The 16,297-nt window shown below is 36.2% G+C and overlaps 1 long non-coding RNA gene across 1 annotated transcript in view; it reads right to left on the bottom strand.

Moving 5' to 3' along the window:
* Positions 1–1,030: 1,030 nt before the first annotated feature.
* The window catches only part of LOC117274776 (uncharacterized), a 72,856-nt gene continuing 57,589 nt past the window's right edge, over positions 1,031–16,297 (bottom strand). Inside the window, exon 2 of the long non-coding RNA XR_011408062.1 lies at positions 1,031–1,086. This is a non-coding gene — a long non-coding RNA (uncharacterized lncRNA). The remainder of the gene's footprint in view (positions 1,087–16,297) is intronic.

Below are 16,297 nucleotides of genomic sequence, written 5' to 3'. Positions count from 1 at the left end.
ATCAAAGATACTTCCAAGAGCAAGTGTAAAATAGTATATTTTACAGAGATTCGTACCAAATAACCATTATTATCCTTAGCCCCATGGTGGACGCCAAAGTATTTACCCGAAAAATGTATATAGTTGAATTTATACGTAGTTCTAAGGATACGTGGTATATCGTGATACAAATTGGAAAAATAAGCAAATGCATATTTAAATTAGTTGTAAAAGGAATGAATACAAACCCTAATTTGAATGGGGAGTGATTGGTAAGAGAACAATATGAATCAATATCAAAGCCAAAAAAGGATAGTATTTGTTTGATGTGTAAATGTTTGTGAATCTCAATATTTTTGCCTTTTTTGACTCTTATGTATTTATTTAAATTACAGATTAAAATGTATTTACTAGTAATATAAAGGAGGGCATTTGACCATAATTGAGATTCACAAACATTAATATGCATTCCCCAATGCCCTCCTTTATATTAATATAAATTAAATGAGATTCACAAACATTTAATATAAAGGAGGGCATTGAGGAAGGTAATTACCGATGGACCCCATCGGAAAATCATCGGTACATTTCTGACAGTAGTTGGTCAAATAATTTTACTTACCGACGGATATCCGTCGGTATATTATAAAATAATATAATATTAATAATATCAATTCCGATGGATATCCATCGGTAAATTAAAATAATAATTTAATAATACCGACGGATACCATCAGTAAGTTTAGAATTTTAATTTAGTAATTTAAAAATTAAAAATATGAATAAAGTCATATTCCGATGGATATCCGTCGGTATTTTCAACAAAATTTGAAAATTTGGTTCAAGTCTATCGACGGACTCCCTCGCTAATTAAGAATTCTGTATTGAAAATGAATAATTGTTCCGACGGACTCTGTCGGTAAGTCCCTCGGTAAATCTAGTATATTTTTGCCACGGTGTGCCTATTTTTTGCTGTACCACCTGCCAGCCAGAATATTACAATAGACCTGCCAGCCAGAATATTACAATAGAAACAAAATTGAAACCATAATAAAACTCAACTTAACAACAACAAAACTTTATAAACTATCCAAACATCCAAATTATCTCATCAAACATCAAAACTATCCAACCAAACTTCAAAATGTAACATTCAAAGTTAACATCCAACTAAACAAAAATCCAACCAAACATAAAATCACTCCTCGTCTTCAGATTCCCCCTCATCTTCTTCATCATCTTCATAAATGTGACTTTTTGGCGAAGAGCGGGGCAGGCCAATTAAGTAGTTCACTTAAGCCTTGAGGGAGCCGATGTCATTCCTAAGTGCGTCTCTAATCTTCTCTTCATGCTTTCTTTTTTCTCGTTCATCCACATAATTCCTAAAAAGTTGTTGAATCGTTCACCGCATCTCCTCAAGGTCCTCATTTTATACGGTGGCGGATGTCCCAATACCTTGTAATCCACAAAAGAGAAGTGAAAATAATACACGAAGAGTTAGAATTGAATAATTCAGCACCTAACTTCATAAACTTCAACTAGGGAATATCGACTACCGTACATACCAAGCGGGATAAACTTCGGTTAAGTTTTGAGCAACATATTACTTACATATATATTATTAATATACTTATACTTCGTGTAATTATCAATCTACAAGCTAAATACAACTAATACACTTTTGCTTAGTATATTATCAATGTGTATGATAATCAATTATTAGTGTTACTTAAGGACACCATTAATACACTTTTACTTAAAGTAATTATCAATTTATAAGAAAAATCATCACTAATATTTCTTACGAAAATGACTAATACACCTATTCTTAGTGTGTAATTATTAATGTATAAGCAGGGGTGGCCCTTCCCTAAAGCTAGTAAAGCAACTGCTTTAGGCCCCATATTTGTAGGGGGGCCGTTTTTTGTTACACCTAATATGCTAAATATAAGTTTTAAAAAAAAATGTGTATGAAAAAGATTGATTTCTTTCTTTAACAAATATAGAGAAGAAATATTTGCAACAGCTATGATTTCTGTCAAGAAAATTGAATTTAAAATGAATATCGAATTCGAATTTCGTAAGAAACATATGATAAATAGGAAGAAACACTTAGATGAGAATGTTGATAATGAAATCTCAAAATCTCTCGAAGTGTCCTTTAGAGTTGATTACTTTTATACATAGCAGACAAAGTTATTTTTCACTTCAAAATAGATCTGAACAATTTGAAGCATATGCAAATAATTTTGGTTTTCTCTTAACGTAAAATACTGAGATCACTAGATGATGAAAATTCGAAAAAATATTGCCTTAATCTTGAATGTTCCTTGAAGCATAATACTCAATCTGATATTGATGGTTTAGATTTATTTTCTGAATTAAAAATGTTAAGAAAAATAGTACAATTAGAAGATAATAATTTAATTGATATACTCAATCAAATAAAAAAATAATTCTTTTCCAAATGCCTATATTGCTTATAGAATAATCTTAATAACTCATGTTATCGTTGCTTCGGCGAAAAGAAATTTTTCAAAATTAAAATTGATAAAATCTTACCTTAAGATCAACATTATCTCAAGAGAGGTTAAATAGATTAGCTATATTGTTAATTGAGAAAGACTTATTAAGAGAAATTGATTATAAAAATATTATTAATAACTTTGCATCTAAAAAGAAGCTAGAAAAATAGACATCAAATAAAAAATATTTTTAAAAATAAAGTTAAGGCCCCTCATAAAGCTTGGCTTTAGGTCACAAAATTGGTTGGGCCACCCCTGTGTATAGGTTAATCAATGTAGTTAAGGATACTACAAATTCACTTTTACTTTGTGTAATTATAAATTACAAAGCTAATTGCTACTAATATATTTTTAAATAGTGTAGTTACCTCCATTTAGTGTAAATTTCAATAAATAGGCTAATCAACCATTAAGATAATTAAGTAAATACTTACCGAGGGACTTGTCGATGGCCTCCCTCGGTATGGTGTAATAAAAAATATAAAATAATTATGTATAAGATTATATATTTAAATTACCAACGGAAGTCCATCGGTACTGTAAGAACAAAATTCAAAATATTATGTAAATGCAATAGCGATTGAGGACGTCTATAACTATATTTCCTTTTTCATTTATTATGTTTAAAAGCACCGAGAGACACCGTCGGTATCTAAAAAAAAATTCAAAAATATAAATACAAAATGATCCGAGGGAGTTCATCGGTAAATTACCGACGGAGTGCATCGGTACAACCAATTAAATTTTGACCTGTCAAAGTATCATTATTTACCGAGAATTGTCCGTCGATTATTTTTTTTTTATATGAAATTAAAAAGTTCAAAAGTACTGAGGGATTCCATCAAAAAGTCCCTCGGAATAGCGACAAAAAAAGTCCGTCGGTACTGTTGCGTCAGAAAACAACTGTTTTTTTAGTAGTGGTACACTCATTCCTATTGTGGTATCAAATGATTCTTTTCTGTTCATATAATATTTGTGTGAGCAGTTTAAGCACAAATAGTAGAAAAAACTTGCTCAACATGAAATTTCAGTGCACTTATAATTTAAAAATTATTTAGAAGTAATAAATTAAATTATAAAAAGTGAATACTTCTTTGCAAAGAAAAAACAAACTTTGTTGACCCTCAACACATATTACTCTTCGTTCTTCGCCAGATCTGACTTCGACTCTTCATTTTCAATCTCTTGAAAACTCTGGAAAAAAATTTCCTTCTAGTTTACAACTACATCTCCTGTTAGGTGAAAACCTTTATATAGATGTGAGAGATCTCATAGTAAAATTTATTTTTCCAAAGAGTTTTAGTAACAGAAAAACTACGTTATTGAATCATTATGATGTAACGGAAATATCACATTAATTAAATTATTATGATGTATTAACTGATTTTGAAGAATGGGAAGAGCGGATAAATTTTATCGGAAGGAAAAGAGCAAAAGGAGAAGGAAGTTGAGGTGAAAGATAAATACAAATCCTGATGGAAGAAAAGAAAGGAAGAAAGAGGGATTTGACGAAAAAGAATAAATGGAGTAATAATGAGGATAAGGAAAACGGAAGTAAGAAAGATGAAATGGTCTTTGATGAAAAGAAATAAATGGAATAATAATTAGTATAAAGATTTCTTTTTGCAATTTTTATGTCAGAAAATAAGGAAAAAGTTCAAAATTCTGAGGAAAAAAAAGGATAAATTGTCATACTGATTAGAGAAGCATATCACATCACCTTCTCCATCACCAACTTTATATTTATATATAGATATATTAATATATAGATAGATGGAGCCAATGCATTTTCCAAAGGTCCCTCTTCCAATTCCCTATATGAGAATTAATAACTGAGAGGAAAAGAAAAAGAAAAAGGAAAAAAAAAAGTTGAAATCGGGGAAACTGAAAATCCTAGCACAATATTGGGTTGTACATATCAATTAATTAGAGGAGGATCTTCAAAGCTAGAGAAGGGTGGATGGACATGGAAACATGAGGAAATGAATATTAATCCTATAAACATTTCTTGTGTTTCATCCGCAATGATCCATATAAGTCTCGTGGCCAAGTGAGAACTTTGTATAAAAGATTTTTAAAAAAAACAAAGACCACATGCATGAGATTTGAACCTATGACTTAATTTTTGGATTCCTTTGTCATTTTACTAGACTTTTTCTTGTATCAAAGAGAATTCAACAATATGAAAAATCAAATTATTTTTACGCTATTTGTATAATATAATATTTTTTGTATTTCAAACTCCATCGTCAAAAAATTATATTTCATATATAAGACAAAATTTATTTTTTTTACCTCTATATATTATGTTTTGAATTCTCACCTAACTCAAAAACATAACTTAGTATTCAATGATTCAAAAACTATAAAAGGTCATTAGTTCGATCCCGTAATGGCCATTTATGAAGTGACATGTGTAGTGATAAAATGTTATCTCCTTGTCATATCTGGTCTTTGTTATAATAATGAGAAGAGTTTTTGAAGATGATTGATTTATGAATCTGTCTTGTTGTTAACAAGTTGACGCCTCCACTATCATTACATTACTCACACTTATGGACTATAGTGTCCCTCTTATTCCTTTTGGTTTTTCTTTTGCTACGAAATGAGAGAATCGACAGTAAAAATATAAATTGCCTGAGAACGACCTGAGAGTTAATAAAAGAAGACGTAAAGGGATATTTGTGTTTTGGCATGCCCTTATTCTTGTATTTCTAATCCATCTATATATCATTCTCCCATTCTATTCGGTATATATCCAATATCAGTATTATTTTTACAGAAAAAGAAAAACGAAAACTAACTAAAGTACTTTAATAACTACTCCCTCCTATTAGACTAATGTTAGTGGGGTTAATAACTGGAGCTCTTCATTCACTTTCAAATACAATGATACAACAATATTTATAATACAACACAGTAGTAGTATTCTAGATGGAACAAATTGTGCTGCATGATAGCTACAAAGTAACAAAGGAGTCCTAACTACTAGAGGTTGCTGGTGATCCTTTATACGATCGGATATGTCCAATACCCCCTGGCAAACCGAAGGTGGCTCTTTCACCTTGAGTTTGTCCCTCGGAAATTGGAATCTGGCAGTAGACAATGGCTTCGTGAGTACATCTGCTACTTGATCTTTCGAAGAGAGAAACTGAATTAGTAAATCAAGTCTAGCAACTTTGTCTCTTACAAAATGAAAGTCGATCTCTACATGCTTGGTACGAGAGTGAAAAATGGGATTAAGGGACAGGTACGCAGCACCTATATTGTCACACCAGAGAATAGGAGCACGAGAGAGCTGAATACCTAGCTCAAACATCAGTGATTGAGTCCATGTCAGTTCAGCAGCAACATTTGCCAATGCTTTGTACTCAGACTTCATAGATGATCTAGCCATTGTCCGTTGTTTCATTGAGGACCAGGAGATTGTTTGGACCTAGGTATATAGCATAACCACTTGTAGACTTGCGATCATCAATAAATCTGCCAGCCCAGTCAGAGTCGGTGAATGCCTGCAACTGAAGATTAGAGGCTTTTGAAATAACAAATTGCCATCAATTTAGTGTGCTGAAGATAACGAAGAATGCGCTTTACAGCAGCCCATTGATTTATCGATGGATGATGCATGTACTGGCACACTTTATTCACCACAAAAGATATGTCGGGTCTTGTAAGGGTGAGATATTGAAGAGCACCAACAATCTATCTGTAAAGACTCGGGTCGTCGAAGGCGGAGTTGTCACCTTTTTACAGCTTCACATTGGTTGCCATAAGAGTATTGAGAGGTTTGCAATGAAGCATACCAACCCTGGTGAGGATGCCATGAATAAACTGGGATTGGGAGAGCCAAATGCCAGTATTGTCGCGATGCACTTGAACACCAAGAAAATAGTGAAGTGGGCCGAGGTCTCTTATGGAGAAGGCACTGCCAAGGGCTCGAACAAATGAATCAATGAAGGAGATGTAGTTTCATGTGAGTACAATGTCATCTACATAAACCAATTGGTGAGCAACCACATCTCCATGAGAGTAGATGAATAAAGAAACATCAGTTACTGAAGAAGCTTGTTGTACCAAGCCCTTGGGTCTTGCTTAAAATCATAAAGAGATATGTGAAGCTTGCAAACGTGAGTAGGGAATTGGGGATGAACAAAACCTGGGGGTTGAGCCATGTAGACATCCTCTTGAAGCTCAATATATAGAAATGCATTTTGAAAATCCAATTGAACATCTATAAGTAGCTGCCAGCGATATGATAATGCGGATGGTGGTGGGTTTAACAACGGGACTGAATGTTTCATGATAATCTTGGCCCTAAACCTAATGAAATCCTTTTGCAACTAAGCGAGCTTTATATCGTTCAATAGCTCCAACTGAGTTCCTTATAATGCGAAAGACTCATTTGCACCCTAGAATGTTCATAGAGGAATTAAAGGGAACCAACGACCATGTTTGGTTTTTGAACAAGGTTGTCATCTCAGAAGACATAGCATCACGTCATTCTTTAAACTTTGAGGCCTCTGTGAAGTTGATAGGCTCTGTGGAAGAAGGGGAAGAAGCAATAGTAAGAGATGTGCAAGAAAGATGAGTCGTGGGCTTGCGTTTGGACACTAGACGTAATTGCATGGTGTGGGAGCACGAGAATTAGGATTATCACCATGAGTTGGGTTAACATTGTTAGCCGGTAAATTTGAACTTGGTGAGACAAAAAATTGAGGCGATGATGAGCTCAATACCGGAGAAGCTGGATGAGAAGAAGGTTTGCTTGTAACTGCTGGGAAGTTGATGGACGACATGGCAGAGGCGGATCCAGTGAGAGTTGCGGGTTCAATTGAACCCATAATTTTCAACGCGGAGTTGAAATTTATGTGTAAAAATTTATTAAAATTACAAATAAATAGATTTGAACCCATAACTTTAAATATTTAATGGGTTAAATATTAAAAATCTTAAAAATTGAACACATAGAATTTAAATCTTGAATTCGCCTCTTACGACATATGGGGTGAAGCAATCCTAGACCGGAAAGGTGGAGAAATGGGTACGGTGATAGGAGCTGAAACCCATGGTTGCGCATTTGTAGAAGGTGGTGGCCCAAGAATAGACTTGTTAGAAAAGGAAAATTGAGTTTCATCAAAACGAACATATCGTGCAATATATAATCTGCTAGAGCATGTATCAAGACATTGATAACCATGATGTGATGGACTGTACCCTAAGAACACACAAGGTTGACTCCTAAAATTCATTTTATGTCGATTATAGGGGCGCAGGTATGGAAAACAGAGGCACCCAAACACTTTCAGGAAATGATAATCTGGTAAAGAGTGAAATACGACTTCAAGAGGCACCCAAAGTACTTTAATAACTACTCCCTCCTATTAGACTAATGTTAGTTGGGTTCTTCATTCACTTCCAAATACAATGATACAACAATATTTATAATACAACACAGTAGTTATTGAGATTTTTGTTTTTAAGATGAAATATTCTTAAAATGAGAGTGAATGGGAAATGGAGGGAAAATAAAATTTTGAGTAAAATTTTAAGTTTCCCTCTTGACAATGAGACATTGTCCCATATTGGAAGAGGAAGACATTTTTGGTGGGTATATATATAATTGCTCTTCTTGTAGCTCTTAAAGAGTTAAGAAGAAAGCAAGCCTCGCGCCGTCGTCGTCGTCGCTCGGCTCGGCTACGGCTACGGCTACGGCATTAACGTAATATTATCCGTATTTGTAACGGATATTTTCCAATCCGTGTATTGACCATTTGGCAGCCGCCTAATGCTCTTCCCACCATGAAGTGCTTGCTCCACAAACATGAAGTGCTTGCTCCACAAACATGTAATGCTTGCTCCACCATGGAGGGTGGACGTTTGGTCTTCTTCAACATTTTGCTGCTATATATATGTGCAGCAGATGTTGAAGAAAGACACTCAACACACAACACACAATTCGCTCAACAAATTTGCTATACATTGCACTCCTTCCTCTCAGCATTTCCATACGATTTTCTGAGTTTATACTCCTTCGTTCTGCATTGTTTTTAACTTCAAACAAAGCAACTGTAAGTGTGATTTGCTACCGAACTTTGTGTTCGCTGAAACACTGGGGTTTGAAGTACCGCTACACTAGTGTGTTATTCGTTCTATCCTGGGAGGAAATAATCCATTACCTTGGGTACTAGGAGGGGATTAAATTCCTTAAGGAAACACTGTGAATTCAGTGGGCTCGAATTTATTATTGTTTCATTACGTTAACTTATATTTTGCAGAATTATTATTTACAAATACAGCAATATTGGCGGGAATAACAATCTTAAGGAATTTAATATTAATTTCTGTATTTATGTTATTCTTATTATTCTGCAAACTAAAACCTTTGTGGATGTGTACTCCCGTTTTGGAGAGTTAAGCCTTCGTGGCGTTTTGTTGGATATTAAAATTTACGTGATTTTTACTCCAGTTTGAAAACGTGTATTAAACATTTGTTTGTGTCATTCTTTTACAGTAAAAAATGATGACTGAAAGCGAAAACCAAGCTGTGCCGATGGTAACTGCCAACGCATCGACAAGCCGAACACCGGCATTGGCACCGGCAGAAAAACCCGGAAAATTTTCCGGGATTGATTTCAAGCGCTGGCAGCAGAAGATGTTCTTCTATCTAACTACGTTATGTCTACAGAAGTTCATCAAGGAAGATGTTCCTGATCTACCAGATAAAACTCCAGAGAATGAACGCTTTCTCGTGATTGAAGCGTGGAAGCATTCTAATTTTTTATGCAAGAATTATATTCTTAGCGGACTGGATAATAATCTGTATAATGTATACAGTAGCGTGGAGACCTCAAAAGAATTGTGGAATGTGCTTGAAAAGAAATATAAAACTGAAGATGCCGGGATGAAGAAATTCGTTGCCGCAAAATTTTTGGACTACAAAATGGTAGATAGCAAATCTGTTATTACCCAAGTCCAGGAATTGCAAGTGATTATTCATGATCTACTTGCTGAAGGTCTTGTCATCAACGAAGCATTTCAAGTAGCAGCAATGATTGAGAAGTTGCCTCCGTTGTGGAAGGACTTCAAAAATTATTTGAAACACAAACGAAAGGAAATGTCCCTTGAAGATCTCATTGTTCGGTTGAGAATCAAAGAGGACAATAAAGCTGCTGAAAGGAGAGGCCGTGGAAATTCAACAATAATGGGAGCAAATATTGTTGAAGCTAACAAAAAGAGGAAGAAGGCTTCTGGTCCGAAATACAACCCAAGCAAGAAGAGGTTCAGTGAAAACTGCTACAACTGTGGGAAAACTGGACACAAGTCTACGGAGTGTCGTGCTCCGAAGAAAGACAAGAAAAGAGGTCAAGCAAACATGGTAGTAAACCATGATGATGTTGATAACTTGTGTGCCATGCTTTCTGAATGTAACTTGGTGGGAAATCCTAAACTGTGGTGGTTTGATTCAGGAGCCACTCGCCATGTTTGTGCAGTTAGAGAGGCTTTTGCTAATTATGCTCTTGCTGAACCCGGAGAGACAGTTTATATGGGAAATGCTTCAACAGCAAAAGTTGAAGGATATGGAAAGATATTTCTGAAAATGACTTCTGGCAAGGTCATGACTTTGAACAATGTCCTTCATGTTCCCGAAATGAGAAAGAATTTAGTCTCTACTGGACTTCTTGTTAAGCACGGTTTTAAGTGCGTTTTTGTGTCAAACAAGGTTGTAATTAGTAAGAATGAAATATTTGTAGGAAAAGGTTACCTCACCGAGGGCCTTTTCAACCTAAATGTAATGGTTGTGGAAAATAATAATAATATTTCAGCTTCTTCTTACTTACTTGAGTCAAATGATTTATGGCATGTACGTTTGGGACATGTCAATTATAAAACCTTGCGGAAAATGATTAACTTGAAAGTACTACCCAAGTTTGAATGTGAAAAATCAAAATGTCAAACATGTGTGGAATCTAAGTATGTTAAACATCCTTATAAGTCACTTGAAAGGAATTCAAATCCTTTAGACTTAATTCACACAGATATTTGTGACATGAAGTCAATACCATCTCGCGGTGGAAAGAAGTATTTCATAACTTTTATTGATGATGGTACTCGATATTGCTATGTTTACTTACTGAATAGTAAAGATGAAGCAATAGACGCATTCAGGCAATACAAAAATGAAGTTGAAACGCAACTTAACAAGAAAGTAAAAATGATAAGAAGTGATAGGGGTGGTGAATATGAATCTCCTTTTGAAGAAATATGTTTAGAATATGGAATTATTCATCAAACAACAGCCCCTTACACGCCCCAATCTAATGGGATTGCGGAAAGAAAGAATCGCACATTAAAGGAGATGATGAATGCGTTGTTGATAAGTTCTGGTTTGCCACAGAACTTGTGGGGGGAAGCCATTCTTACGGCTAATCGAATATTAAATCGAGTGCCCCATAGCAAAACACAATCCATTCTATATGAAAAATGGAAAGGAAGGAAGCCCAACTTGAATTATTTTAAAGTGTGGGGGTATTTGGCAAAAGTGCAAGTTCCTAAACCCAAAAGGGTAAAGATAGGACCGAAAACCGTTGATTGTGTTTTCATAGGATATGCGACAAATAGTAAAGCATATCGATTTCTGGTTCATAAATCAAAAAATCCCGACATTCATAATAATACGGTTATAGAATCAGATAATGCTGAGTTCTTTGAAAATATATATCCGTATAAAAAGGAATGTGAGTCGTTTGGTGAAGGATCTAAACGACCTAGGGAAGAAACAAAATAAAGTACATGTAATCAGGAGAATCCAAGACGCAGTAAACGTCAAAGAACGTCTACTTCATTTGGACCAGATTTTGTGACTTTCTTATTGGAGAATGAGCCTCAAACATTTAAAGAAGCTATGACTTCTTCGGAATCATTGTTTTGGAAAGAGGCAGTCAATAGTGAAATAGAATCCATATTGAACAACCATACATGGGAATTGGTTGATCTTCCTCCTGGAAATAAACCTTTGGGTTCTAAATGGATTTTTAAGAGAAAAATCAAAGATGATGGCACTATTGATAAATTCAAGGCAAGGCTCGTAGTCAAAGGGTATAGACAACGAGAAGGTCTAGACTACTTTGATACATACTCTCCAGTTACAAGAATTACGTCCATACGAATGTTGGTAGCATTAGCCGCAGTGTATGGTCTTGAAATTCATCAAATGGATGTTAAGACGGCATTCTTAAATGGAGAGTTGGAGGAAGAAATTTACATGGAACAACCTGAAGGGTTTGTGGTTCCAGATAAAGAAAAAAAGGTATGTAGACTTGTTAAGTCTCTTTACGGACTAAAGCAAGCACCCAAACAATGGCATGCGAAATTTGACCAAACAATGTTGTCAAATGGTTTTAAGATAAATGAATGTGATAAATGTGTGTACATTAAAAATGTTCCAAATCAAATAGTCATTGTTTGCCTATATATGGATGATATGCTGATGATGAGTAATGACATTGCCAACATAAATGCTACTAAGTGTATGCTCAATAGCAAGTTTGATATGAAAGACTTGGGAGTTGCTGATTTAATTCTGGGAATTAAGATCCATAAGACTCCTCAAGGTCTGGCATTGTCACAATCTCATTATATTAAGACAGTACTTGAAAAATTCAAGCACTTAGGCTTTAAAGTTGCAAAGACTCCAATTGACGTGAATCTTGCATTAGCAAAGAATAAAGGCCAAAGCATATCACAATTGAATCATGCTCGTGTGTTGGGATGCTTAATGTATATCATGAATTGTACATGACCAGATATAGCTTGTGCTATAAGTAAACTGAGTCGATATACGAGCAATCCAGGCCAATCTCATTGGATGGCAATGAAACGAGTTTTGGGATATTTAGAACATACCCAGAACTTTGAATTGCACTACAGTAATTTCCCTGCGGTGATTGAGGGATACTGTGATGCAAATTGGATCACCGGTTCAACTGATTCTAAGTCCACGAGTGGATATGTATTCACTATTGGTGGAGGAGCGGTATCTTGGAAGTCGTCCAAACAAACATGTATTGCCCGCTCTACAATGGAGGCTGAATTCATAGCCTTAGATAAAGCCGGTGAAGAAGCTGAATGGCTCCGAAATTTCTTGGAAGACATTCCATTTTGGCCCAAACCGTTGGCACCAATATGCATACATTGTGATAGTCAAGCGGCAATTGGAAGGGCTGGGAGCGTTATGTATAACGGTAAATCTCGTCATATACGACGAAGACATAAAACCGTTAGGCAATTACTCTCTAGAGGAATTATCACGATTGACTATGTAAAGTCAAGTGATAATGTGTCGGATCCACTTACAAAAGGCCTAACTAGAGAGGTAGTTGAGAAATCATCAAGGGGAATGGGGCTATGGCCGAGAACAAGTCATTGTGGCGGTAACTCTACCTAGAAGACTGGAGATCCCAAGATCTAGGTTCAAGGAGATCAAACAAAGTCATTAATGACGGTTCAACATTGTCAAATAAAATTTTAGTCCGTTCTCATGATGAGACAATGTTCAGTACCAAGGATAAAGCATTAAGGCTTTTTAATGATTTCTAAATTTGATACGGGGTATATCAAATAGTGTATCTACAGGATGACACGTTTAGGAATCACCTATGTAAGTGTGAAGTGTTAGCCACTTCAAGGAGAACTTTGTAAGGCCAGTTCTCTACGCACTTATGAAACCAGGCGATGTTCATGGCTGAAACGAACACAACAATGAGAACCAAAGACGGTTAAGGGTTGATTGTGTGACTTATGGTTGTCTAGGTATACACCAAAGATCGACGGTTCAAAGATATCAAATCTACCGATTGACCGAGTATATCCGACATAAGTTTACTACAGAAAGTTCAAAGGGAAACCTACTTATCCAGATGCGATTAATCCTTACTTGTAAATCACACAGTTTTTCTATGCATACTTCCGTGATATAGCCATTCCCCATTCATGTGGGGGATTGTTGAGGTTTTTGTTTTTAAGATGAAATATTCTTAAAATGAGAGTGAATGGGAAATGGAGGGAAAATGAAAATTTGAGTAAAATTTTAAGTTTTTCCCTCTTGACAATGAGACATTATCCCATATTGGAAGAGGAAGATATTTTTGGTGGGTATATATATAATTGCTCTTCTTGTAGCTCTTAAAGAGTTAAGAAGAAAGCAAGCCTCGCGCCGTCGTCGTCGTCGCTCGCTCGGCTCGGCTTCGGCTACCGCTTCGGCTTCGGCTTCGGCTTCGGCTTCGGCTTCGGCTTCGGATTCGGATTCGGATTTGGATTTGGATTTGGATTTGGTCAAATGATCGATTGATTGATTAATTTTTTGGACCAAATTTATTTGTTAATAGTAAATATTAACATAAGATTATCCGCATTTGTAACGGATATTTTCCAATCCATGTATTGACCATTTGGCAGCCGCCTAATGTTCTTCCCACCATGAAGTGCTTGCTCCACAAACATGTAATGCTTGCTCCACCATGGAGGGTGGAAGTTTGGTCTTCTTTAATATTTTGCTGCTATATATATGTGCAGCAGATGTTGAAGAAAGACACTCAACACACAACACACAATTCGCTCAACAAATTTGCTATACAGTGCACTCCTTCCTCTCAGCATTTCCATATGATTTTCTGAGTTTATACTCCTTCGTTCTGCATTGTTTTATCTTCAAACAAAGCAACTGTAAGTGTGATTTGCTACCGAACTTTGTGTTCGCTGAAACACTGGGGTTTGAAGTACCGCTACACCAGTGTGTTATTCGTTTTATCCTGGGAGGAAATAATCCATTACCTTGGGTACTAGGAGGGGATTAAATTTCTTAAGAAAACACTGTGAATTCAGTGGGCTCGAATTTATTATTGTTTCATTACGTTAACTTATATTTTGCAGAATTATTATTTACAAATACAGCAACATTGGCGGGAATAACAGTAGTAGTATTCTAGATGGAACAAATTGTGCTGCATGATAGCTACAAAGTAACAAAGGAGTCCTAACTACTAGAGGTTGCTGGTGATCCTTTATACGATCGGATATGTCCAATACCCCCTGGCAAACCGAAGGTGGCTCTTTCACCTTGAGTTTGTCCCTCGGAAATTGGAATCTGGCAGTAGACAATGGCTTCGTGAGTACATCTGCTACTTGATCTTTCGAAGAGAGAAACTGAATTAGTAAATCAAGTCTAGCAACTTTGTCTCTTACAAAATGAAAGTCGATCTCTACATGCTTGGTACGAGAGTGAAAAATGGGATTAAGGGACAGGTACGCAGCACCTATATTGTCACACCAGAGAATAGGAGCACGAGAGAGCTGAATACCTAGCTCAAACATCAGTGATTGAGTCCATGTCAGTTCAGCAGCAACATTTGCCAATGCTTTGTACTCAGACTTCATAGATGATCTAGCCATTGTCCGTTGTTTCATTGAGGACCAGGAGATTGTTTGGACCTAGGTATATAGCATAACCACTTGTAGACTTGCGATCATCAATAAATCTGCCAGCCCAGTCAGAGTCGGTGAATGCCTGCAACTGAAGATTAGAGGCTTTTGAAATAACAAATTGCCATCAATTTAGTGTGCTGAAGATAACGAAGAATGCGCTTTACAGCAGCCCATTGATTTATCGATGGATGATGTATGTACTGGCACACTTTATTTACCACAAAAGATATGTCGGGTCTTGTAAGGGTGAGATATTGAAGAGCACCAACAATCTATCTGTAAAGACTCGGGTCGTCGAAGGCGGAGTTGTCACCTTTTTACAGCTTCACATTGGTTGCCATAAGAGTATTGAGAGGTTTGCAATGAAGCATACCAACCCTGGTGAGGATGCCATGAATAAACTGGGATTGGGAGAGCCAAATGCCAGTGTTGTCGCGATGCACTAGAACACCAAGAAAATAGTAAAGTGGGTCGAGGTCTCTTATGGAGAAGGCACTGCCAAGGGCTCGAACAAATGAATCAATGAAGGAGATGTAGTTTCATGTGAGTAAAATGTCATCTACATAAACCAAGAGGTGAGCAACCACATCTCCATGAGAGTAGATGAATAAAGAAACATCAGTTACTGAAGAAGCTTGTTGTACCAAGCCCTTGGGTCTTGCTTAAAATCATAAAGAGATATGTGAAGCTTGCAAACGTGAGTAGGGAATTGGGGATGAGCAAAACCTGGGGGTTGAGCCATGTAGACATCCTCTTAAAGCTCACCATATAGAAATGCATTTCGAACATCCATAAGTAGCTGTCAACGATAGGATAATGCGGATGGTGGTGGGTTTAACAACGGGACTGAATGTTTTATGATAATCTTGGCCCTCAACCTGATGAAATCTTTTTGCAACTAAGCAAGCTTTATATCGTTCAATAGCTCCAACTGAGTTCCTCTTAATGCGAAAGACTCATTTGCACCCTAGAATGTTCATAGAGGAGTTAAAGGGAACCAACGACCATGTTTGGTTTTTGAACAAGGCTGCCATCTCAGAAGACATAGAATCACGTCATTATTTAAACTTTGAGGCCTCTATGAAGTTGATAGGCTCTGTGGAAGGAGAGGAAGAAGCAATAGTAAGAGATGTGCAAGCAAGATGAGTCGTGGGCTTGCGTTTGGACACTAGACCAAATTGCATGGTGTGGGAGCACGTGAATTAGGATTATCACCATGAGTTGGGTTAACATTGTTAGCCGGTAAATTTGAACTTGGTAAGACAGAAGATAGAGGCGATGATGAGCTCAATACCGGAGAAGCTGGATGAGAA

The sequence above is a fragment of the Nicotiana tomentosiformis genome, chromosome 5 (assembly GCF_000390325.3).
Source record: "Nicotiana tomentosiformis chromosome 5, ASM39032v3, whole genome shotgun sequence".
Lineage (NCBI taxonomy): Eukaryota > Viridiplantae > Streptophyta > Magnoliopsida > Solanales > Solanaceae > Nicotiana > Nicotiana tomentosiformis.
The sequence above is the reverse complement of the archived record's forward strand: the minus strand, read 5'-3'. Positions and strand labels throughout refer to the sequence as shown.